The following is a 24,172-nucleotide window of genomic DNA, read 5'->3' on the forward strand; positions in this document are numbered from 1 at the left end:
AAAGGGAAGTTGGCATCTCCACTCTTCCAACCATATATAATGTATCGACTGGCGGCTCTGATAACCCTCCTCTTAACCCACAGAACTGGTTGTGTTATATTTGCATTATATTATTGTTATGTTGGCATTTGAAAGACGGTTATTCTATTACATATACCAGATTTTGAATTTGGATGGAATGTAATGATCGAAAAAATAAAGTATTGTATACGTGAATAAAAAATATTTACCTTTTATCGTTGAAAACTTACTATTGCCTTACGAATACCTCTTCGATGAGACACAGAATCGTATCTAGCCAGTACTTGTCCAGCTCCTGACGCTGCAACCGTAGCACATCCACCAGCCGCGGCGCTTGTTGCTATCGTCTTCTTGCATCGGACGGATATCCATCTTGAACCAAGAGTAATCGCTACCAACCTTGATGTCGTCGGCCGGGCTCTTGATGTGATTGTACAGACTCCAAAACTCTCGACTTTGGAAAAGCTGGTCACCGTTCAGGGTGTTTTCCCACAATTTGGCGCGGTCCGGTTCCTGGTACCAGAGCGCCTAGGTCGACTGCAGCGGGTACTTGATCAAACATTCCGGGGCGATGATGACTCCCTGGTCGGCGTTGTTCTGCACGGTGTTTTCCGTTTGCTTCCTCTATTTCTCCGAAGTATTAGTTCCACACGCCATTCGTCCAAATGAAATTCCTCAGCACGAAAAAAATGTCCCAAGATATCATTCCAAGTATTTATCTCCAAACTCCATTAGGACTTTAACTTCAAATTCCCACTATATTCTACTTAGATTCCACTAGCAAGTTGCTCCAAATCTTGAATACTCATTGAAAAAGAAACATCTGTATAAATGACTTGATTTTTTTTACGCAGTGAGATGTGCAAAACTCCAAGTTAATTGCTACAATATTGGCTGACTTACAGGTCAAAGTGGTCAGAATCGGTCCAGAGCCCAAATGGTCCTCCACCCTTGTTAGGCAAAGTTGGGTACTTATCTGAAATGTTTAGACATAAATATCAAATTATATTTGAACATCCCTAGTCATTCATTATGCATAAAATGCATGCGAATAGGAATTCAATTGTAAGTTTTGTGAGAAGGTGTTTCCAAATTAAATCACCGAATTTGTGAGTAGTTTTATATTTCATGTGTATGTTTGTTCTAATAAATGTATTATTTTAGCATTTTAGCTTACCGAAGACAAATCCAATGTCGGATTTGATGTGAGAAACGGTAGAAAAACGGCAGCCCCAGCAACAAACCTAAAAATGGAGCTGTAGCAAATGAAGTCTTGAAGATGAGACTAAACTGGAACACCGAAAAAAAAATCAAACACGCAGCATCCATTTCCTGATGAATTTGATATAACTGCAAAATTCCGCGGAACTTTTTCGAAAATTTCGTTTCGTTTCGAAAAATACCGAGTGAATTCGGATTTCAAATCGATCTCACGAAACATTTTTGAATTTCGTTTCGTTTCGTACCGCATTGCGTCAGAAATTTCACATATCGTTTCGTCTTGTTTCGCTTTGAAAAAATCCCATACCGCATACCCTTAAGTCGTAGGCCGTTTTCGTTCGTCTGCTGGTGGGCGCTGAACTTACCAATCGTCGGTCTGAATTCCTCCTCCTGGCCTACCTGAGCGTTCAAATCACCTATGATGATCTTGACGTCGTGGCTTGGGTAGCGATCGTACTCGCGTTCGAGCTGCGCGTAAAATGCGTCCTTGTCATCATCAGTACTTCCGGAGTGTGGGCTGTGCACGTTTATTATGCTGAAGTTGAAGAATCGGCCCTTGATCCTCAACCTGCACATTCTTTCGTCGATCGACCACCAACCGATCACGCGCCTCTGCATATCACCCATCACTATGAAAGCTGTTCCCAGCTCGCGTGTGTTGCCGCAGCTCTGGTAGATGGTATGATTACCTCTAAACGTTCGCACCATGGATACTGTCTAACACACCTCTTGCAGCGCTACGATGCCGAACCCGCGGTCCTTCAGTAGATCGGCGAGTATGCGGGTGGTCCCAATAATGAAGTTGAGAGATCGGCAGTTCCACGTACCGAGTTTCCAATCGCAAGTCCTTTTGGTTCGCTGGGGTCGTTGCCGTTGGTCTCGGTTCGTATTATTCTGTTGCTGATTTTCCGTTACAATGTTTTTTTACGGCTGGCTCGTAGGGCCTGACACCAACCCCTTACTTTCCGGAGGACCATAGTGCACAGTTGAGCTTAGAGTCCTTCCCTGGCACTCGGACGTAGATCAGCCGCCCCTAACATGGGGATCAGACGCTGTTGTGAGCCGCTCCTCCTGGAGAACAGACGCTCAGGTTTGCCGAAGCAAACCCCCCCTTCCCTGTCAGCCTACGACCAAAGTTCCCACCGGGGTTGGTTACCCGATCTTCCCTAAGGTTGCTCATAGTTTCCGGCCGGCACCGCGTGGAGGTAGGGATAGGAGTCGCTGGGCAGAGGCTAGTGGATCGCAATGGGATCTGAATTGCGCAGTATACCCAGCCTTTACCGTGCCATGCAACCTCCAGATACCCCATGAAATGCCCCTGGAACTCATCTGAAAGATACATTTTGGTGCACCCTGAAATCTTCTGAAACTTTCTAAGTCCTCCTCTTCTTGGCGTAACGTCCTCATTGGGACAAAGCCTGCTTCTCAGCTTAGTGTTCTATGAGCACTTCCACAGTTATTAACTGAGAGCTTCCTCTGCCAATGACCATTTTGCATGTGTATATCATGTGGCAGGCACGAAGATACTCTATGCCCAAGGAAGTCAAGGAAATTTCCTTTACGAAAAGATCCTGGACCGACCGGGAATCGAACCCGTCACCCTCAGCATGGTCATGCTGAATACCCGTGCGTTTACCGCCTCGGCTATATGGGCCCTTTTTGAAACTTTCTAAGATACCCTAGATTACTCCTTGAGCAACCTGGAACGCCACTGAAACCCCCCGGAACGCACCTGAGACCCCCTGGAATATCTCTGAAGCATCCTGAAACTCCCTGTACCTCCTATAAAATCCCCTGAAACACCCATAAAACCCCTGGAACGCCGCTGAAATCACATTGATCGCTCCTAAAACCTCCTGGAACGCCCATGAAATCCTCTGGAGCACTCCAGAAACCCCCTTGAACACTCCTAAAACGTTGCTGAAATTCCCTGGAATGCACTTGAAAACCCTAAAACGCATCTGAAACTCCCTTGGAAAGGCTCTGATATCTCCTGAAACATCCCTCAAATCCCTGTAAACTACTAGAATGCCTGGTGAAGCTGCATCCTTAGCAAATTTGTACCTACTAGTCTGTGCTTCTAGCTTTTATAACTAAATGTAATACGATGAAATTGAACATAATAAAATTATATTCTTAAAGCGTTATTTATCCCTTCAGCAGTCACGATGTTGTACACAATACGTTAAAAAAACCTCGCCTGGTGTACACAAATCAATGTGTTGACCAATTTCTGGAAGATTAAGGATTTTTATTTATTCGTGCATTTCTTTGCTCTGATGTTTTTTTTTTGTCAAGGACTAACTGTTGAGGACTAATCTAGAATTTCCAGGTTCCTGTATGCGTCCCTTTAAGTTATCTTCGCTGGAGGAATTCCTGAAGAAATTCTTGAAAAAAATCATTAAAAAAATCATCAGATAATCCTGGAGAAGTTCTTGGATACATCCCTAAAAAGATCATTGAAAGATTTCTGAAATTTCCGAAGGAATTCCTGAATAAAATTTTGAAGAGAACCTGAGAGGAATTTCTGAAGAAATCACATGAGGAATTCCTGGGGCAATTCCTGGACGTATTCATGGAGCCATCCCTGGAAGACTTCCTGGATAAATCCCCGAAGAAACACCTGGATGAATCCTTGGAGCAATTCCTGAAGAAATGCCTGGAGGAATCACTGAAAGAATTTTTGAAAGTATACCTGGAGGAATTCCTGTATAAATTATGAGAGGAATACCTAGAAAAATGACTGAAGAGATCTCACATGGAAATCCTAGAAGGAGTCCAGATAAATTTCTGAACGATTCATTGGAGGAATTCTTGCAAAAATTCCTGAAGGAATTCCTGGAGGAATCCCTGAAGCAATTCCTGGAGGAATCCCTGAAGCAATTCCTGGGAAAATCTCTAGAGCGAATCTTGGAGGAATTCCTGGAGAAACTTCTGAACCAATTCCTGACGTAATTCTTGGAGAAATTTATTTGATGAATCCTTGGAGCAATCTCTGGATGAATTCCCGGAGAAATCTTCCTCAAGATGTTTCTGGAGAAATTCTTGGATAAAATCCTGGAGGAATGCCTTGAGGTATTTCTAGAGGCATTCCTGTGGGAATTGCTGGAGGAATTTCCAGAGGAATTCTTGAAAGAATTACTGAATGAATTTTTAAAGGATTCTTCAGATGAATTCTGGAAAATTTCTATTTAAATTTCTGATATTTTTATAGTTCTGAAAAAATCTCTTGAGAACGGAGGAATTTCTAGCGGAATTTCTGGCGTCATTCCTGGAGAAAGCATCGATAGACTTCCTGAAAGAATCCCTGGGGGAAACCCCTAAATAAATTTGTGGAGAAATCCCTGGATGAATCTCTGGAGGAATTGCTGACATAATTTCTGAAGGATGTCCAGCAGCTCCTGGAGAAATTCCTGAAGGTATTCCTAGAGAATTTCCAGGAAGAATTTCTATGGAAATCACTAAAGGATTTCCTGGAAGAATCCTTAGAGAAACTTCTGGAGTATTGGAGTAACTTGGAGGAATCTTTGAAGGATTTCCTGGAGGAATCCCTGGGAAAATCCCTGGAGGAATTCGTGGAGAAATCTCTGGAGAAGTATCAGATATATTAGAAGTATTTGCTATTCCAGAAATTCCAGGAGAAATGCCTGAAGGAATCCCTAGAGAAATTGCTGACATAATTTCTGAAGGAGGTCCAAAAGCAATTCCTGGAGGATTTCCTGAAGAAATACTGGAGGAATTCCTGCAGGAGTTCATGGAGGAATTCCTGCAAGAGTTCCTGGAGAAAATCCTGGATAAAATCTTGGAGGAATGCCTGGAAGAATTCCTGAAGGTATTCCTGTGGGAATTGCTGGAGGAATCCATGATGCCTCGAGGAATCTCTAAAGGAATTCTTGAAAGGATTACTTGATATTTTTTTAAGAGGAATTTCCAGAGAAATACTGGGAGATTTCTAATTCTATTTCTTTTATTTTTATATTTCTGAAAAACCTCTTGAGAAAATTCTGGAGGAATTTCTCGCGGAATTTTTGGAGGAATTCCTGGAGAAATTCTCAAACGAATTCCTGAAGGAATCTCTGAGAAATCCTGAAGAAATCTCTGGAGGAATCTCTGGAGGAATTGCTGATATAATTTCTGAAGGATGTCCAGGAGCAATTCCTTGATCAATTCCTAGAGAAATTGCTTGAGAAATTTTTGGATTAATTTCCTGGAGGAGATCCTGGAGAAATGCCTGGATTTTTTCTTTTGGGAACTGTTGGAAAATCCTTGAAAGAACTCCTGGAGGAATTCTTGCAACAATTACTGATTTCTGGGAAAATCCTTAGAGAAATTTGTAGAGAAATCTCTGAAAAAATCCCTGAGGAAGTTCCTGGAGGAAGTTTAGGCGGAATTGCTGCAGGAATCCCTGCAGCAATTCCTGGAGTAAAATATGGAAGAATAGTTGAGGAATTCCTGCAAAAAATCCAGAAGATGTGCCCCCGTGAAAGATTTCCTGGAGAAATTCCTGGATAATTTGCTGACATAATTTATGATGGAATTCCTTGATGAACTCCTGGCAAATTCGTGGAGAAATTCTAAAAATCCCTGGAATAATTCCTAGAGGAATCTCTGAAGAAATTCGTGTAGGAATCTCTTGAGAAATTCCTGGAGGAATCCAAGGAAGAATTTCGGAAAAAATGCTGATGGAATCCTTGGAGAAATCCTGAAAGAATTCTAAGAAGAGTTCTTGGAGGAACTGCTTGAGGAATCCCTGTATACCAGTTCCTTAAGGAATCCCTGCTGGAGTTCCTGAAAGAATCCCTGCAGGAGTTCCTGAAGAAACCCCTGAAGGAATTCCGGAAGCAATTTCTAGAGGTATTCCTAAAGAAATCTCTAAATAGTCCCTGGAGGAAGTACTGGATTAATTCTTGGAGGAGTTCCTGAAAGAGTTCCAAAAGGAGCTTCTGACGGAATTCTAAAAAGTGTTCCTGGGGGAATCCTTGGAGGAATTTTTAAAATAATTCCAGGAGTTGTTTATGAAAGAAACACAGAAGAAATTCCCGGGTGAATACCTGAAGGAATTCTTGAAGGAAACACTTGAGTAATTCCTGAAGAAATCCCATGAGGAATTCTTTGAGAAATCCCAAGAAGGCTTTCTTAACAAATTCCGGGAAAAATTTCTGTAGAAAAAAAAATAATATGAAGGAATCCATGCCTGCAATATTTTTTTGTAAGAATTATCGTTGGAGTCTTTTGATGGAACCCTAAAAGAATGTTTTGTAGAATTTGTTATGGAACTCCTGGATTAATTTTAGCTAATCTCTGGTAAACTTTACTGTAAGGTGCTGAAATATTTCGAATTATTCCAGACTGAGTTATTGGAGCAACCTCTAGTGGAATTGACTCTGCTGACATACCTTTGGAAACAATCACTGGAGGAAGCTCTACAGACATCTCAGGAAAAATTCCCGGAGGAATGTCTGGTGAAACCCATACAGGAAATTTTTTTAAAGTTCTCTGGAGCAATCTCAGGAGCAAAAATTCCTGGAGTAATTCGAGAATCGTGAGAGAAATTATTGAAGCATTTCTTGGAACAAACCCTGAAAAATCACTTTCGGGACCCTGCAAGATGCCCATGGAAGAATTCATGAAGGAGAAACTCCTGAAGAAGTCCCTTGAAGAATTTCTGAAGGCATCCCTGGAGAAGTTCCTGAATAAATATTTAAAGGAATTTCTGAAGGTATCCTTGAAAGAATTCGTAAAGGATACCTGGTATTTTGCTCTTAGCACGTTTGTTTGAATTGAATACTAGTGAAAATTCGTGTAGCAGTAGCATATAACTGTACTCTATAGCTGTATAGGGGAGACTGAGGAGACTTGATCCCTGGGGAGACTTGTTCCCCCCATATTTTCTCGGAATCAAAAACAGTTTTCTTCTAGCATATTTTTTTCCAAAACAACATTTGGACAGACGACAATGTTTTGGCTACAATTGATTTTATTTGTGTATTGCATTATTTTTTAATGGCTGATGGTTTGTTTTCAGTCCTTCAGAAATCTTTTAGGCGATTCCGAAAAATCTCAATAACTTTGTGAAAATTGAAACAAATCGTGTCAAAATTTCACAGCACATAGTATAAATAAAATACTATCAAACGTATTTATCCAAATAAGGTTGTTATATAAATATTTCAATTAACGTAGCTTAGTGTATACAACAGTGACATGGGGAGACTCGATCCCTCGAGGATTACACACACATTATACATGTGAAAAATAAAATTCTATTTGGAAGCCTCTATTTACTCGGAATTCTCGTATATTCAATGATAAAACGTGTCAGATAATTATTATTTTATTACACACCATTAAAAAAGGGGATCAAGTCCCCATTTTCAAAATACGGCATATCCTTAACAATTTAAGGAAATCTTAAATCTCAAATACACCATATTCATCAAAAATGTAAGAAAACTTGAAAAGAAAATGAACAGGAAGCTTCTGGAGTTATTCTCTCTTCAAATTAAACGTGTGCTCAAAAGGGGATCAATTGTGACCCATTTTTGAAAAATACATCATAAGACATGCCTCCATAAAAACACAGTTTTGAAAACTTTAACAATAATTTAAAGTCCTTCTGTTGTGTATAAACTTGCTATAGATGTTTACCTGCCATTCTGTACGAAAAATGGATCTAGTTTTGTGTTTTTTCTTAATGTTACAGGCAAATTAAGAAAAAGGCATCAAGTCTCCCCAGTCTCCCCTATGGTTTAACAAAGTCCTTATTTTTCCCTACCGAAACCGGTTCCGGTATATCGGGTAAATTTGCCATGCTCTTTTTGTATTCCATGAATAAACAACACAAAATTTAGCCATTCAACCAAGCTTGTCTCTTGGAGAAATACTAGGCGGAATTTCCTGTGGTTCTCGAGTAAAAAAGGGTTGATATTTGTGGATAAAAATTTTAATTATTAGAATTGTTAATTTTTTGAAATATTTTTCTGGAACTCTGAATAATTGATAATCTTTGAGTTGACTCGAATTAACAAGAATCTGGCGGCCAGGGGGTGCACTTTTTCAGAGTTCGTAATTTTCGTTTCAGTGATCCGAAATACGCTATTATCACGCCAGCGGGAGAGTTTATTTTCACTGTTTTGCATGAGGAACACTTTTCGCTCCCTCTACTTCTCTGGAGGATAACGACAAATGATCACTGAAAATAATTCTTTTTTGCAATTCCTCATCGTAATAGGCTGTTTAACCTCACGCAAATCTGACAGGAAAAAGGCCTACTTTCCCACACCAAATTATCAGTGCTGTAATGGTTCATTACAGCACTGATTTGCGTTGCGCAATGAACCATTACAGCACTGTTTTCAATTTTGATCAACTTCTTGATGTTTTCTGGACGCAGTTTTGGAAAATTGTGACAACTGCACAGTATAACCTGCTATGATAAGATTTTTTTTAAACATGGCTATGAACATCAGTATGCAGTTTGATGAGAAAGATTTTTAAAAACTCTCCTCAAGCGGAATTTATGAAATTGCAAAAAACCTTGTACGCAACTCGATGCAGAACTCGATTTTTACAGCACTCGTCGTAATTATCCAACTCGACAAGCCTCGTTGGATAAATGTACGACTCTTGCTGTAAAAATCTTCATTCTGCACCTTCTTGCGTAAACTACTATTTCGTTCAGCCAAATTTTCACTAACCAAATTCTCACGAGAAGATTTTCGAAGCAAATTAACAAAATTGTGGTCACCACGGGATTCGAACCTGGAACATGACTAAAATCAAACGCAACACGCGCACTCTAACCACACTACCACGCTAACTACACAGAAGAGGGAATAAATTTGCTCCATAAAAGCTATCATCGTTGTTGTTATAGGAGTCAAGAAAAGACAACATGATCGAACAATCGAAGCAATCGAAAATCTCGCAGCTCTGGGAATGAGTAAATATTTATTTATGTAACGAGTTGCAAAAAGTTGACTTTTTCAGCACGAGTCGTACATTTATCCAACGAGGCTCGCCGAGTTGGATAAATACGAAGAGTGCTGAAAAATCTAGTTGTGCAACGAGTTCCATACAAAATTTTATGCAATGAGTTTTTTCATAATGCAATTCATATGAGTTGCATAATGTTCATTATGCAACTCAAATAAGTTGCATTATGAACATTATATAACTATTTTTCATTATACAACTTATTTCAGTTGCATAATGAACCAGCTCGGAAAAATTGGCCTTTATGATATTAAAATGAGTTAGATAAAATGTAAATTATGATACTGAATTGCATGAAATGTTTTTTCGTTCACCTCTTCGTTAGGGAGTTTTCGCAAACCAGATTTTTGCTGGAAACTGGCGTGAGGGAGAATTCGATTTTCGTGAGAATGAGTGAGCATTCCGAACGCTGTAAATATCTATGAAAACGGAACTTTTTCATCGCATTCGATTTCTTGTACCTGTGGGGCAACAAAACAAGTATACTGTACAGAAATCGATGCTTCATGACAATATGCTTCATTCAATGACAATGGAGTAGTACGACATGCACTAAATACTAAGGATACGGGTATTGCCACAAAAGATCAAAATACTGGTCGCATTATTTTTTTCCCATATGTTGTTCAAATGCTTTGCGGTTTAAGTTCTATTGATAGCAACAATCAAGGTTTAATGTACTAATTAGTAATTGTGAACTTAAAGCATGCCTAATAATTATTTTTAGTTATGTTGTCATTTACAATATGCAGTTGCATTGACTAGAGTATTGTGCCTAACGATGTTTTGACCAACGGTCTTGTATTGCCCCACCGTGTACCACACAAAGCTTTCGGAGCAGCGCGCGAGGCAAAATGAGAAACGTTAAGAACCACCCTTCACGGAGAAAATGCATGGGAAATTCCTCTCCGGCGTGTCTCACTCAGCAAGCTCTCGATGTACAAGCCAAACAGCTGTTGGCGAGGTAATAGCCGGCCACATGCCACAAGTGTAAAACATGCATGTTGAGCATATGTAAACATAAATATGGTAGTTCCCCGTTCGTGTTTGTCCGACGATTTTTTTTTTCAAAGTTTTGGTAATCTAGTTTTCAGTTTCGATACATAAATCAATCGCATGGTGATAGAGGTTTATAGCTCGGCTTCGAGCAAGCTCAATTGGCGAAAGAAACAACAAATTGGTTGGCTAGTATAAATATGACTTACAAGTGCTTTGTCTGCTGGTCGGCAGGCATTTAATGGAAGATTTGTTGCTTACCGGAATGATCGGATGTTGTACAAAATTTCCAGACGGTTGTTTATCACTCAATGGTGGGAAAATATTATCATACACGATACTTTCTTTTCATCGGCAGCCGTCTCTTTACAAACCTGGAAAGTTGATGGAAGTTTTAATTAATTTGGAGAACTTTTTTTCGATTTTTTTTTCGAGAGGTTTTTTTTATCTATTTCTAAAAAAAAATGCTTCTCATGTATTTTTTTTGAATTAGGGTATTGGTTCCCTTATTAAGCATATGGCTCCCATTTTCATCCCACGAAAAACAAAGGATTGAAGCGTTGTTTGTTTTGTTTCTTATTTTTGTATTTTTTGTTAGAAGTGAGCACCCATGAAAACAAAAAGAACGGAGTCAATCGTTGCCGTAATCGCTTGTTTTCGAATAGGATGAAAATGGGAGCATGAGATTACTGATGGCACACATACCCTATTATGTAAACAATGCATTTAATTTTCTGGGGTCTCCAATTAGCCTAGTGGTTAAGGCTATGGGCTGCCAATCCGGAGACGGCGGGTTCGATTCCCGATCCGGTCGGGCAAATTTTCTTTACTCCCTGGGCATATAGTGTATCATTGTACTTACCCTAACAATATACAAATTCAAGAAATGGAAGGCAAAGAAAGCCCCCTTCAATTAATGACTGTGGAAGTGCTCAAATAACACCAAGTTGAAGCGAGGCAGGCCAAGTCCCAGTGCGGACGTAGAGCCATAAATAAGAAGAAGAAGAAGATAAAGTAAAATAAAAAAACTTTTCAAGAGTGTAGCAGAAATTCAGGCCACACACATGGAGGTGCATGGTCCCAAGTAACACTGAAAACATAATCAGAAGTCTTAAACTAATCATTTTGTCCTTTAACAGTTGTTTCAAAGTTTTTCAAAACAAATATTGTCGTGTATAAGTCATATTCATGGTTCCAAAAACTAGTCTTTAATGATCTTTTATTAAAAAGTCGTATTTGAGTAAATATTTTGTCTTTTCGCATTTACCACCAGTTAGGCTGCTTCACGTTTCAGGCGGGTATACTGTTCGACACTTTCCAAATGTTCTAGCAATTATATCCATGTCATCCGTGAAACAGACAATTTTTTCATATAAATTGTGATGGCTATATGTATGACATTGTCAAAAGAATGTTCTCAATTTACATTTACAAATTTTCCTGAGTGGTAAGCATTATGCTAATTTCTATTCTTATCTCGAATTAGCATGCAGTGTCCTAGTATGCCATTTATTTTTTCATTATAACTTTCAATATTTATAAAATATTATCCCATTTTTATCCATGATGTATGATTTTTTTTGCAGGTATTAGAAATATTGGCGCAGTATCATAACGTCCGAGGCCATAATGTCCCAGGGCTTTATGGCGCATTTTTCCGGGGTGTTCGCGCCCATCGGACGCTCCGGTGGCGAAAGTTCCCCATTTTTCCATAAACGCTCCGGTGACGAAAGTGCCCCACTTTCCCCTACGGTTGTGAACGACACCACTCAAGCTCCCACAAAAGTAAACACGGCGGCGACAACGATCCCAGTGCGGGACCACTCACCACCGACAATGATGATTGATGATGACAGCTGCGGGCGAGCGCGCGTCATTGCGGTGGCACCCAGTTGGACGAATATGTGCAGGCCGCTCGTGAGTGACCGTGAGTGGCTTTCTTCGAGCAGTGCAGCCAGAATGGTGGAAAGTTCCTGAATGTTCTATCCGGGAAAATTATGGAACATTCCAGAAGCCATCTGGGGTACTATATAAGGAGAGGACGACCACCGAAGGAGGAAATAGTTTGATTTGACCCGGCAAACGGTCAAGAAGTAGTGCGTAATATCGAAGTGTACAAGCGTTCGCGTGGCTTCGACAACGCGAAGTGGAAGTAATAAAGTGCATAGTGTAAAAGTACTACCGTGTATTTCTTTCTTGCGAGGAAGAAAGTCCCGTTTGAGGCACTGCGGAGCCCCAAGCATTTGTTCGAACCGGATAAACGGAGGATTTCTGGTACCCCAGGTCTTGCGAGACTCCATCCCGCCAGGAATCCTAGCTCCCCGCTTGAGGCACTGTGGCGCCTCAACATTTGGTCCTTCGAGCCGGATCAACGGAGGATTTCTGGTACCCCAGGTCTTGCGAGACTCCATCCCGCCAGGAATCCAAGAGTTTCCCGTTTGAGGCACTGTGGCGCCTCAACATTTGGTCCTTCGAACCGGATAAATTTGGGAGAGTCATCGCCGACACTTGTGGAAAGCGTGTTTGGATCAGTGTTGAAAATTTCATTTCGTCATATCTAAATTCAATCGCCTACAGCTAATTTTAGAAGCTAAACCTGAGAATATGGTATATGAAAAATTTGTGCGGCTAGACCAGTTCTGCTAGAAAGTCACGGAAAAACCGCGGGGCATAACGTCCAAACATGCAGATATGTCACGAAGTCCAAGGAAAGAAGGCACATAGGATATTGTGACACACCCAAACTTTTGGACGTTATTTCGCAAAAAAACGCGACTTAACGACCGGGACAGTATGGCCTCGGACGTTGTGATCCGGCCCCAGAAATATTATTTAGGAAAAACAAAGCACTTTAGGTTACATTAGTTCAAGTAAAACGATGGTTTTAATTTATTTTATTTCATTATCGTTCAAACATACGTGTTTATATGGCGCATTAAATTTATCGAAGTACAAATGCCTATTTCACCAGAAAAAATGACTCGCACCACAATTTCTGGTCATAGAAAGGCAATTTTAAGTTGAAATAGTCAAGCTGAAATAATATCGCAAGGCATATTTTGCACTTGAATAGTTTTTTTTTGACATTTGAAACTTAGTTGAATACGTTTATGTAACAAACATTGATTACACTTTAGAAAAGAAACTGAATTTTCATCCTCAATTAAAAAAAAGAAGACGTGTAGTTTGTTTATTGAAAGTTGTCAGAATTATGTATTGTAAAACATACTAAGAAACATTATTAAGTATGCTTTGATTCATATAGAACATGATTATAACATCTCAAATATGTTGCCGAAGCTCCACCTTCTGCGCTTTTTCGGTCATATATCTGTCTGAAAAACGGTTTTATTGTTATGAACCAAAACACAGTAACTGGTCATATTGGAGTCGAAATAATTCATATGGAACATGTTGTGTTACTTGGGGTTGTTGAAGTCTACGCTATCCATATTAGGCGTCATTCAAATATGACGACTATTGTTTAGCGGGGAGGGGGTGGCACTCCATGTATTGAATTTACGATAAAAGCGTGACCGAGGGGGGAAAGGGAGTCGGAATGTTTTAATGAAGTGGCATCTTACCCCAAGGCAGATGGCCTTTTTGTGCCACTTCCGTTTTACGAACTTGTTTTTAAAAACGCTAAAAATTGATGAAAATGCATTGTTTAATGAATATTTTGCTGAAGTATCAAGCAAATATTGTCTAGTTGCTGTTACCACTTCGAAAGCCTAACAAATGTGACTATTTATCATTGAAAACGATGAAAGTTTGCAAAATGGCATCCTACCCCACTTTCCCCTACTGGAGATTCAGAAACGCATGGCGACTCATGATTGTTGATGCCTACTCAATCCATTTTGGGGTTCATTCAAATATGACGACCATCGCTTAGGACGGAGGCGGTAGAAAAAATGTGACACTCTACTGCTGTTATTCTGCAAAGTGACGTACGCGCCATTCCAATATTCAAATGAGTTGCATTATAAACATTATACAACTATTTTTCATTATGCATCTCATTCCAGTTGCATAATGAACTGGTCGAAAAAATTGGCCATTATGATACTAAAATGAGTAAGATAAAATATAAATTATGATACTGAATTGCATAATGGTTATTTTTGTAACGAGTTGCAAAAATTTGATTTTTTCAGTACGAGTCGTACATTTATCCAATGAGGCTTGTCGAGTGCTGAAAAATCGAGTTTTGCAACGAGTTCAATACAAAATTTTATGTAATAACTTTTCAATAATGCAACTCATTAGAATTGCATAATGGTCGTAATGCAACTCAAATGAGTTGCATTATGGACATAATATCATAAAACTATTTTTCATTATACAAATCATTTCTGTTGCATAATGAACCAGTTCGGAAAAAATGGCCATTATGATACCAAAATGAGTTAGCGTTTCTTAAACTATGGGTCGCGACCCACTGGTGGGTCGCAGGTTGATTTTTAGTGGGTCGCGAAGGCTTTGGCGACATTGTTATAAAGGTACCATCGTACAGGGTTACTTTTGACATGCGGGGCTACTTTGGACACTTTTGAATATGGGTTTTTGAATTCAAAATATGGTTCAAATCTGTTTGATATCTTTGGGACTATCATGAAGCAATAGTTTTTCCTTCATTTGGTTGAAATTGTTTTTCAAACAGACCGTTTATTGCTTGTCAGGACGCGAAAAGATATCGAATGAACCTATAAACATACATAACGTATCAGAACATTTGCTCTGTAAGCATTGTTTCTACAGTTCATAAATTTCAAAGGGTTGATCATTTTATTCAAAATGTATCAACGTTCCATATACAATCGAATATTTGTATCGTTATACATTATAAATGACCGTTTCACCCAAATAAAAGATTGATGGTCCCTTTTTTCAGGCTGTCTACATAGCAATATCACGCTGCTCATAATACCAAAGATAGCACAGAACCATCTAATAACGTATATATTTATTGAAATCATGTACGATATAGTATGCTACAGTATTTGTACAGTGTAGTTTTCTAAATAACCCTGAAATTTTACATGCAGTTTTGTTATAGTTGAAAATGTCCTAAGTAGCCCCCATCCAGTTCTAAATGAGATGTGTCCGATTGCTGTATGAACAACTTTTTTGTTTATTGATGGATTTAGCTCAAATTTTGTATACATCCTACATACATACTCACGATTATTGTGTGTAAAAATTGTGGAAATCCAGTCACTACTCTAGGAGTTACAATGTCATAAAGTTGAAAAACCACGAAAAAGTGTATAAAGAAGCCCCGCACGACGGTATTGATTAACTTATGGCAAATGATATTGCTGGCCATTTTCTTATATACAACTAGATAACAATAGAGAGTCGGCACAGTTATTTCTAGAAATTCGTAGTCTCCATAATTCTATTCAAAATTTTGTATTATACGTTTTAGTCTGGAGTACATATGAATATTGAAAATACTGTCTGCGTTCTGAAATCGATTCTGATACTATGAGTTTTAAAATTGGAATAACATTTTAAATTTTAGTTTTGTTCTGGAAAAAAAAATGAGTTGTTGATTTTTCATTTTTAGTTAGTTTTATACGCCAAGTTCAGCATTTAAATATTAATAAATGTGTTTCACAAAACCGGCAAAAATTACCAAACTTCGATAAGAAACCTTACATTTACCGAACTTCAGTTAAGCTAAACGTCGGTAAAATTCTGCTGATTGTCGATAATTTAAACTTTTAAGGAAAACTGAAAAATGATTCCAATAAAAAATAGAAATAATATATGAGTGTGTATGAAGGATATGGCTTAACATTTTAAGAGGATCCATCTGATCATCCAGCAATACTTAGAACTTACTATAATTCTAAAAACACTACTTGATGTTCGACCACTCGCTGTAAATATTTGTATCATTTTCAACTCGATCTTCCATTCTTAAGTTGATTTTAAAGTTCTTCAGAAGCACAACTGTCACTATATCTTCGAGAACATTCAATAAATTGTATGTTTTTGTTTATTTCTAGAATATGTGAAAGAATACCTAAAAACTGTTCTGTAGTGTTGCATTAGTGATCCACAATGAGCACTATAGATTTTTTTTTTTGAAGTTGAGCGCGTAACGGTACGTATGTTTATCAAAACCTATGAAAGTGATAATAGTAGTTTACACAACAAGGTGCAGAATGACGATTTTTACAGCACGAGTCGTACATTTATCCAACGAGGCTTGCCGAGTTAGATAATTACGACGAGCGCTGTAAAAATCGAGTTGCACCGAGTTGCGTACAACGTTTTTTGCAAGTTCATAAATTACCGCTTGAGGATAGTTTTTAACAAAACTTTTGCATCAAACTGCACACTGAAGATCATAGTTATGTTTAAGAAAATCTGATCATAACAGGTTATACTGTGCAGTTGTCACAATTTTTCAAAACTGCGTCCAGAAAGCATCAAGAAGTTGATCAAAACTAAAAACAGTGCTGTAATGGTTCATTACGCAACGCAAATCAGTGCTGTAATGAACCATTACAGCACTGTAAGTTTGGTGTGGGAAAGTAGGCCTTTTTCTGTCAGATTTGCGTGAGGTAAAACAGCCTATTATAGGGCCCATATAGCCGAGGCGGTAAACGCACGGGTATACAGCATGACCATGCTGAGGGTGACGGGTTCGATTCCCGGTCGGTCCAGGATCTTTTCGTAAAGGAAATTTCCTTGACTTCCTTGGGCATAGAGTATCTTCGTGCCTGCCACACGATATACACATGCAAAATGGTCATTGGCAGAGGAAGCTCTCAGTTAATAACTGTGGAAGTGCTCATAGAACACTAAGCTGAGAAGCAGGCTTTGTCCCAGTGAGGACGTTACGCCAAGAAGAGGAGAGGAGGAAAACAGCCTATTACGATGAGAAATTGCAAAAAGTGCATTTACTTATAAAGGGAGTCCAAATTTGCAAAAAATAAGTATTCTATGGAAATATGTGCTGGTGGGTCACCAATTCTTATAAAAATCAAAAGTGGGTCGCTAACTAAAAAAGTTTGAGAACCTCTGATTGAAAATAGAAATCATAATACAGAATTGCATAATTGTTATTTATGCAACAAGTTGCAAAATGATGATTTTTTCAGCACGAGTCGTACATTTAAAATTTAAAAATTTTAAAAATCATCTTTTTGCAACTTGTTGCATACACAGTTTTTTTGTAATTACGAAGAACACCCATCAATTACCACCTTAACTTGTTACACATACATATTTTGAGAAAACAGGCAAGCGGGCTTCCACGTGTATTAGCCAATTACCCGATCAAATAGGCGTTTCAGTAGGCCTACAAACCTAGGATAGGATGCGTCACATCGTGAGCCAACTTGAGACCAATTTGCTGTCAAACGGAGACCATCAGATCGGATCAGATCGCTACAGTAGTACTTTTCGGCACACTTGCTCAAATTTGGAAAAGTAGGTCATTTCGCTGCCTTTTCACCGATTGCAAAAGTTAACACTTTCGAAACGTAATTTTAAAAACAGATTTTATGTTAAATACAGTTTCGTGTTTCATAGAAACTTGAAAAACTATTGCCCAACAATGTTTGTAGTAAGTGTGTTACATGGTCTTAGCGTTTGAAGATATAAACAAACCGAACACATGAATTTAATGCCACTTTTAATCGCTCTTGAGTTCGACAGGTTATATTAAAAAACATAAAATCGCATGAAATAAAGTAAGGCAAAATGAACGTTTTGATCAGCTTAAGTTTCACGTTAGTGCTTTCTCTGAAGCAATACCTTCTTGGTAACTCCGGAGCAGGGATGCCATATATACAGATTTATCTGTATTATACAGATTTTTGAGCATCCGTACAGATTTTGTTTTATATAAAATACAAATTTTTGAGCTAGAGGGGCTATTTTATTTTTGTATGGGATACAGATTTTTCACCCAAATTTTGTATGGGATACAGATTTTTTAAAATAGCTATACAAATTTAAAAAAAAAAAAAATATCTGGCATCCCTGCTCCGGAGAGACATATTGTTTGGCGGCAATGGGAATGTGTTTAGTGGGTCGGGGATGATGCATTACTGTCTTCTATTTTGCGTATAGGAGACGGTCCCCTACCCCACACTACCTGGATCTGGGCCGTTCGGGTGTCTGTTGAGCAGATTATTCGCCCATTGCTTAAGGAGAAACTTCAAGGAGTACCAATATGGCTGCCACAATGGCCGACTGGGACACCTACTCACGTTTTCAAGAGCACAAATTTAAAAAATTTGTTAACAAATGCGGTCGATTTGGAAAAGCTGCCTCTTTTGGCAAGTGAGCAAAGCCAGAATAATCAAGTGCGGCTTTATTCGACGCTTCGTTTGTCAGATTTGTGCCTCTAAAATTTGTATGCAAAATTGCAATGAGATTTCTTGATGTTTCACCTTAAACAATAAAAAAGGGGTGACCACGGGTCCCCACATTTTTGGAAATCCACAAAATTCCATAAGAACAGATATTGGTCAATGTGTTGGATTTAATGTTCAAAATGTGTCCATATATTGGTTTGTCAAGTCGTCTATCAAAGAGGTGTATGGAATATTTTTTTTATTCTTGTTTGTAAGAGTGCGTCTAATATCTGTAATGACACAGCATCAGTCAATCAGTCTTTCGCTCACGTTGTGCCTATAAGAAAAAATAGAGTTAAAATAAGGATAAGTGAATAAATAAGAACCAATGCTTTAGAACAATTTTGTGGCCCTGAGCCTCCACATTTGTAAATAAATCCAGCCCTGGGTGTACTTCTAATGTTGTGTAGAAAATAATCAAGGATATCGTTTTCTGCGAAATAATTCGGTGATGAATATCAGCGCTAAACGTTTCAACATTTTGTAAGACAGCTGAAGGTAAATCTACAAAAATCTTAAAACAATGGCTGTGGTTTGCCAACACCACGTGCGATCCTTCATAGCTAAAACCACTTATCAAAATTTACTTTCGATTTTGATCTGTAAACGGCACACTGCACCCAAACGTACGAAAAACCAGACCAAAAGGTGGATGTGAACTTGCATTTCCAATTGACTAGCGGGCGACTAAAGTCGGTGGCTTACAAATATTGCGTCGACCTGGCTGCTGATGATCCGGTGCTGGCGATTGAAACTCCGTCTGCTGACATTGAAAACTAAATCGAATGAAAAGGCCCTGCCGCTGCGAAAAGAAGCTTTCAGTCATAATGCGATCACGAGCGACATCCTGTTGCAGCGTGGGGGTTTTCAGTAGGATATGAAAAATCAATTTGTGTGTTGTGCATTCAAGTGATCCATGGAGCGCGATCACTGTACCTCGAGCAGAAACACAATAAAATACGGAATGACAGGTGGTGGTAAAAGCTTAAGCATTTAAACCATTGTTTTTAGATCTAAATAAACGAAGTTGTGATAACTATTATATATCTTACTATTTACTTTAACATAAGATTTTCAAACGAGATTGGATTCTTGAATATTATAAGCATGCAAGGCAAGATAAATCAGAACTCTTATAAGTTTTAATTTTCAAAATATTCACAAATATAGGTACCACGTAGTATTAAGGTATCTATTTAGCTAAAAACAATATCAACTTAACCCGGCGTACCCTATGACAATGTGGACTGCGCCGGATCGATTGATGTGCAAGTAATATGAGCTACGTCTCATTTTTTTTTTCGCAAAAACTTGTGCCCATCCTTCCGTGCCGCTCTCATTGAGCGACGAGGCGCGGTAACAAATGAAGAAATTCGCCGGAAATTGATGCATCTATCGGTTGCCATTGGCCTATGCCGGTCGCCCTGACAAAGTTGGACGGTGTGCTTTATGGCGATTTGTCAAGGTGAGCCGATTATCAGTTAGGGGCTTGCAGAGCCAAGCAAAAAAATCGAGATGATCTCTTTTGTTCACTGTCAAGAACTTATTCCACGGGAATCTGTAATTTTCCTCTCCAAAAGACAAACCAGCGGGTAATTTCGTGCCCATTAAAAGCCCTATCGCCGCGGACGGGTTCGCCGTCAGCAGCGAAGAGTGGTGAGAATGCTCCTAATCGGAACGCTTTATCACCTGTTTTTTTGGTCTTTTGTTGCACGTTGTCATCGTGCCGCTCAGCTGGAATGGTTGCTGGTAGACGACTTAATTGAATAACATTGAACCAGGAGGTGGTCGACATAGCCTGCAGGGCAGGTAGGATGACATAATTGAAATCGGTCGCACAAAGATTGGAGATTACTTGTACTCTAGGAGAGGATTGCTCTTATTCGTAAGAAGTTTATTGGACAACGGCGAAAGAGTGTGAAGTTTGATCTATTTCAGTTACAATAGACTTTATCCAGACATTGGATGACAAGCTCATTTGTCGGTTTAACGTGTCATTATCTGAAGTGGCGATTTATCTGAGAAGAATAATCAAATAACCGTAGTCTGTAATTTAACTTTCGATTAGTCATGGGAAATAGATGCCAAGAAGCGAGTTTTGCAAAGAAGAATGAAACCAGTAAGAATTGGGAATAACATGTTTACCTAAATAAGACTGAGTCCACAGCTCTATACCGCACATTTCGGTACGCTGCTGTTTCTCTCCAACCTAGAGAACATCCTATACTCGCCAAATCACTCTCGACTTAAAGCCTTTTTTACCCGCTGTATTCCACGTCAGCTTATATCATCCGAATTTATTCACGAACACAAGCTTTGCAGGATTGCTATCCGCCATTCTTGCAACATGCCCTGCCACCTTATTCTTCTGGCTTTGGCAACCTTCTGGGTGCTTAGGTTCGCCGTAGAACGCAGTGAGATCATGGTTAATTTTTCGCCACCACACTCAGTTCTTCAGCAACGCCACCACAGGTCGTACCGACACTATTAGCACCCTGTACTTAGTTTCTACTGGAGCCCATAGAAGACACGACCTCCGCTAACGGTGTGTATCAGGTATCAGGTATCAGAAGGCCGGCTTCAGAGGCACGTTATCCTCCATTTGGGACATTTGTTCCATCGCCAAAATAATAGCCTATTTCATCATCTACCTGAGGGAAAACGAAGGAAATAAGTATAAGAATGGGGATAAGGACAGGTAGGGAAATATGAAATAATACTCTAGAAGAGGGTACTAACGCATAAGCGTACCACAAAGGGTTCAAACAGCGCCCTGAAAAGAGCACTGTAATAACGCATAAAGCGAAAGAGAGCCTAGAGCTCTTTACCACAGCGGGTTAAGAACAACAGAATATCCTGAAGATTCAGGTTGCTGAAGTCAATTTTACTTAATAAGTGTTTACCGAATAATCGGAAACGCAGTTGCGCAAAAACTGGACAGTTACATATCAAATGATACGAAGTTCCATAATTGGATTCACAGCTATCACATGAATATGAATCAGCTTGCTGAATATTCGCCATGTGATAGCTGAGTCGGCAGTGGCCAGTCAATGCGTTGACCAGAATATTGCAATTCTGCTTTGACAGGTTTGTAAGATACTTCGCCACCCTTGGAGATGACTTAGTATAATACAATTTGGTTTGACGACATGACTCCAAACTATTCCGGTATTGTCTGTGTTGAGTAGCAGCCCAGGTATGAATCTGAAGCTTTACCCAACACTTCGATATCGGAATAGCTGGCTCAGGACCAATGGAGTCATGTGATGCTCCAGTGCGAGCTAACTCATCAGCCAATTCATGTCCAGTGATGGAAGAATGGCCAGGCACCCATACAAGGTGAACAGCGTTTGCTGAATTCATCTCCTCGATTTGAGTTGGACAAGCGATAACTACCTTCGACCTAGATTTGGCTGAAGCAAGTGCTTTAATAGCAGCCTGACTATCTGAACAGAAGTATACTACTTTGCCCTTTACCTGCTGCTGAAGTGCTGATTGCACTCCGCACATAAGAGCAAAGATTTCGGCCTGAAAAACGGTGCAGTGTCTTCCAAGTGAGTAAGATTGATACAGCCTTAGCTCACGAGAATAAACACCAGCACTTGCTCGACCTTCGAGAAGGGAGCCATCAGTGTAACATCCCAAGTAACAGTTTTTAGTCAATTAGACTAGAAGAGGTTCTAAGAACCATCTTAAAACCAAAACAAAAGGTATTAGTTTTAATACGGTTCTCAAAACCTCTACTAGGCTAATTGGTCATTAAAATGTTACTTGGGATACGATGCCGTCTGAAACACTTCTCTCCAGATAACCAGATGTCCACTCTTCCCGGAAAGGGAATTTCGTGGAAAATGTCCTATATGGAAAATTACAAGCAATTGTAAGATCACTTGGAGCAAGGACAATTTTGTCCCAATTCACCAAACGTGGAAACAACGAGGTGTGTGTTGATGTGCGGTTCACAGGAGTTTCCTCTAGTTCTAGTAAACCGAGTACCCATAGGCGGTAAGTGCAAGAAAGTGCTTCTTGTTTGAGATGAATGTGTAGTGGAGCAACGTCTAAGAGGGCTTCGAGCGTTGCCGTGGGAGTTGAAGAAAACGCTCCAGACATCGCCATTAGGCACATACTTTGGAGATGGCCTAACTTTGATTGGACCGTTCTCATTTCACCCTTTTGTCACCACACAAAACATCCAAAGGCCAATATTGGCCGAAACACAGTTGTTTAAATCCATTTGATATACTTGGGTTTTAGACCCCAAGTTGTACCAAATGTTCGCCGGCATTGCCTGAAGGCCATACAAGCTATCTTTATTCTGAACTCAATGTGAGGTGTCCAGGAAAGCTTGGAATCAAGAATAACACCAACGTACTTTACATGTTCAGTCAGATCGATTTCAGAATCAAAGAGACGCAAAGGTCGAACGCCATCACGGTCTCGCCTTTCCGTAAAAAGAACAATAGATGTTTTACTCGGATTAACCGAAAGGCCATATTGGCGACAGGTCGAAAAGGGTGCTGATGCACAAAGCGACTATCAATGCTAGATAGTCGTCGGCAAAACCATAAGTAGGAAAACCGCTATTATTGAGTTGCCTCAATAGCGTATCTGCTACGAGATTCCACAGAAGTGGTGATAACACTCCCCCTTAAGGGCATCCACAAACACTCAATTTCTCAATCGCCGCTTGACGCAATGTTGAGAAGAGATGTCGGTTTTGGAGCATTTGGTGAATCCAAATAGAAATCATTGGAGATATACCATGACCCCATGCGGCTTCCAATATGGCATCGAAAGGCACGTTGTCGAAGGCACCCTCGATATCTAAGGAAACATCCAAGCAGGATTGCTTTTGAGCAAATGCTTTCTCGATATCCTAAACAACCTTGTATAAAAGAGTCATAGTGGACTTACCATATTGGTAGGCATGTTGGTTCACATGAAGAGGCACGTTGCCCAGATGAACATCACGGATGTGATGATCGACAATACGTTCTAAGCATTTCAGAAGAAAAGAAGTCAAACTGATAGGTCTGGGAAATAGATGCCAAGAAGCGAGTCTTGCAAGAAAGATTGAAAACAGTGAGCATCTTTACCTAAATAAGACTGAGCCCACAGCTCTATACCGCACATTTCGGACCCTATTAGCACCCTGTAATCAGTTTCTACTGGAGCCCACAGAAGACACGACCTCCGCTAACGGTGTGTCTTGTCTAACAGTTGACAAGGAACCGAGGAAGACGAATTCCTCCATCAATACATGTTGCAGGAAGTCTGCTATCCAGCAGTTCAAGAAACTCAAGTTAGACAGCAAGGATGGTATCAGAGCTAAACTAATCAAGATGGACCCGGAAATGGTGGCCACTTAAGTGTCTGCACCGGATCTGAGAGACTGAGCAGCTACCGGAGGAGTGGAAGGAAGGAGGCATTTCCCCATCTACAAGAAAGGTGACAAATTGGAGTGTGAGAAAATCCGAGTGGTGGCGACTCTGAATGCCGCCTATAAAGTACTGTCCCAGATCATCTTCCGTTGCCTTACATCCTGGGCGAATGCC

At 39.7% G+C, this 24,172-nt stretch overlaps 1 protein-coding gene and 1 pseudogene across 1 annotated transcript in view; both read right to left on the reverse strand.

Moving 5' to 3' along the window:
* LOC109424263 (ninjurin-A-like) overlaps nucleotides 1–24,172 on the reverse strand; it is a 233,772-nt gene that overhangs the window by 108,789 nt on the left and 100,811 nt on the right. The window lies entirely within an intron of this gene.
* Nucleotides 5–23,546, reverse strand: LOC134286656 (eukaryotic translation initiation factor 4E1-like; annotated as a pseudogene).

Source organism: Aedes albopictus, chromosome 2 (genome assembly GCF_035046485.1).
Source record: "Aedes albopictus strain Foshan chromosome 2, AalbF5, whole genome shotgun sequence".
Taxonomy (NCBI): Eukaryota; Metazoa; Arthropoda; class Insecta; order Diptera; family Culicidae; genus Aedes; species Aedes albopictus.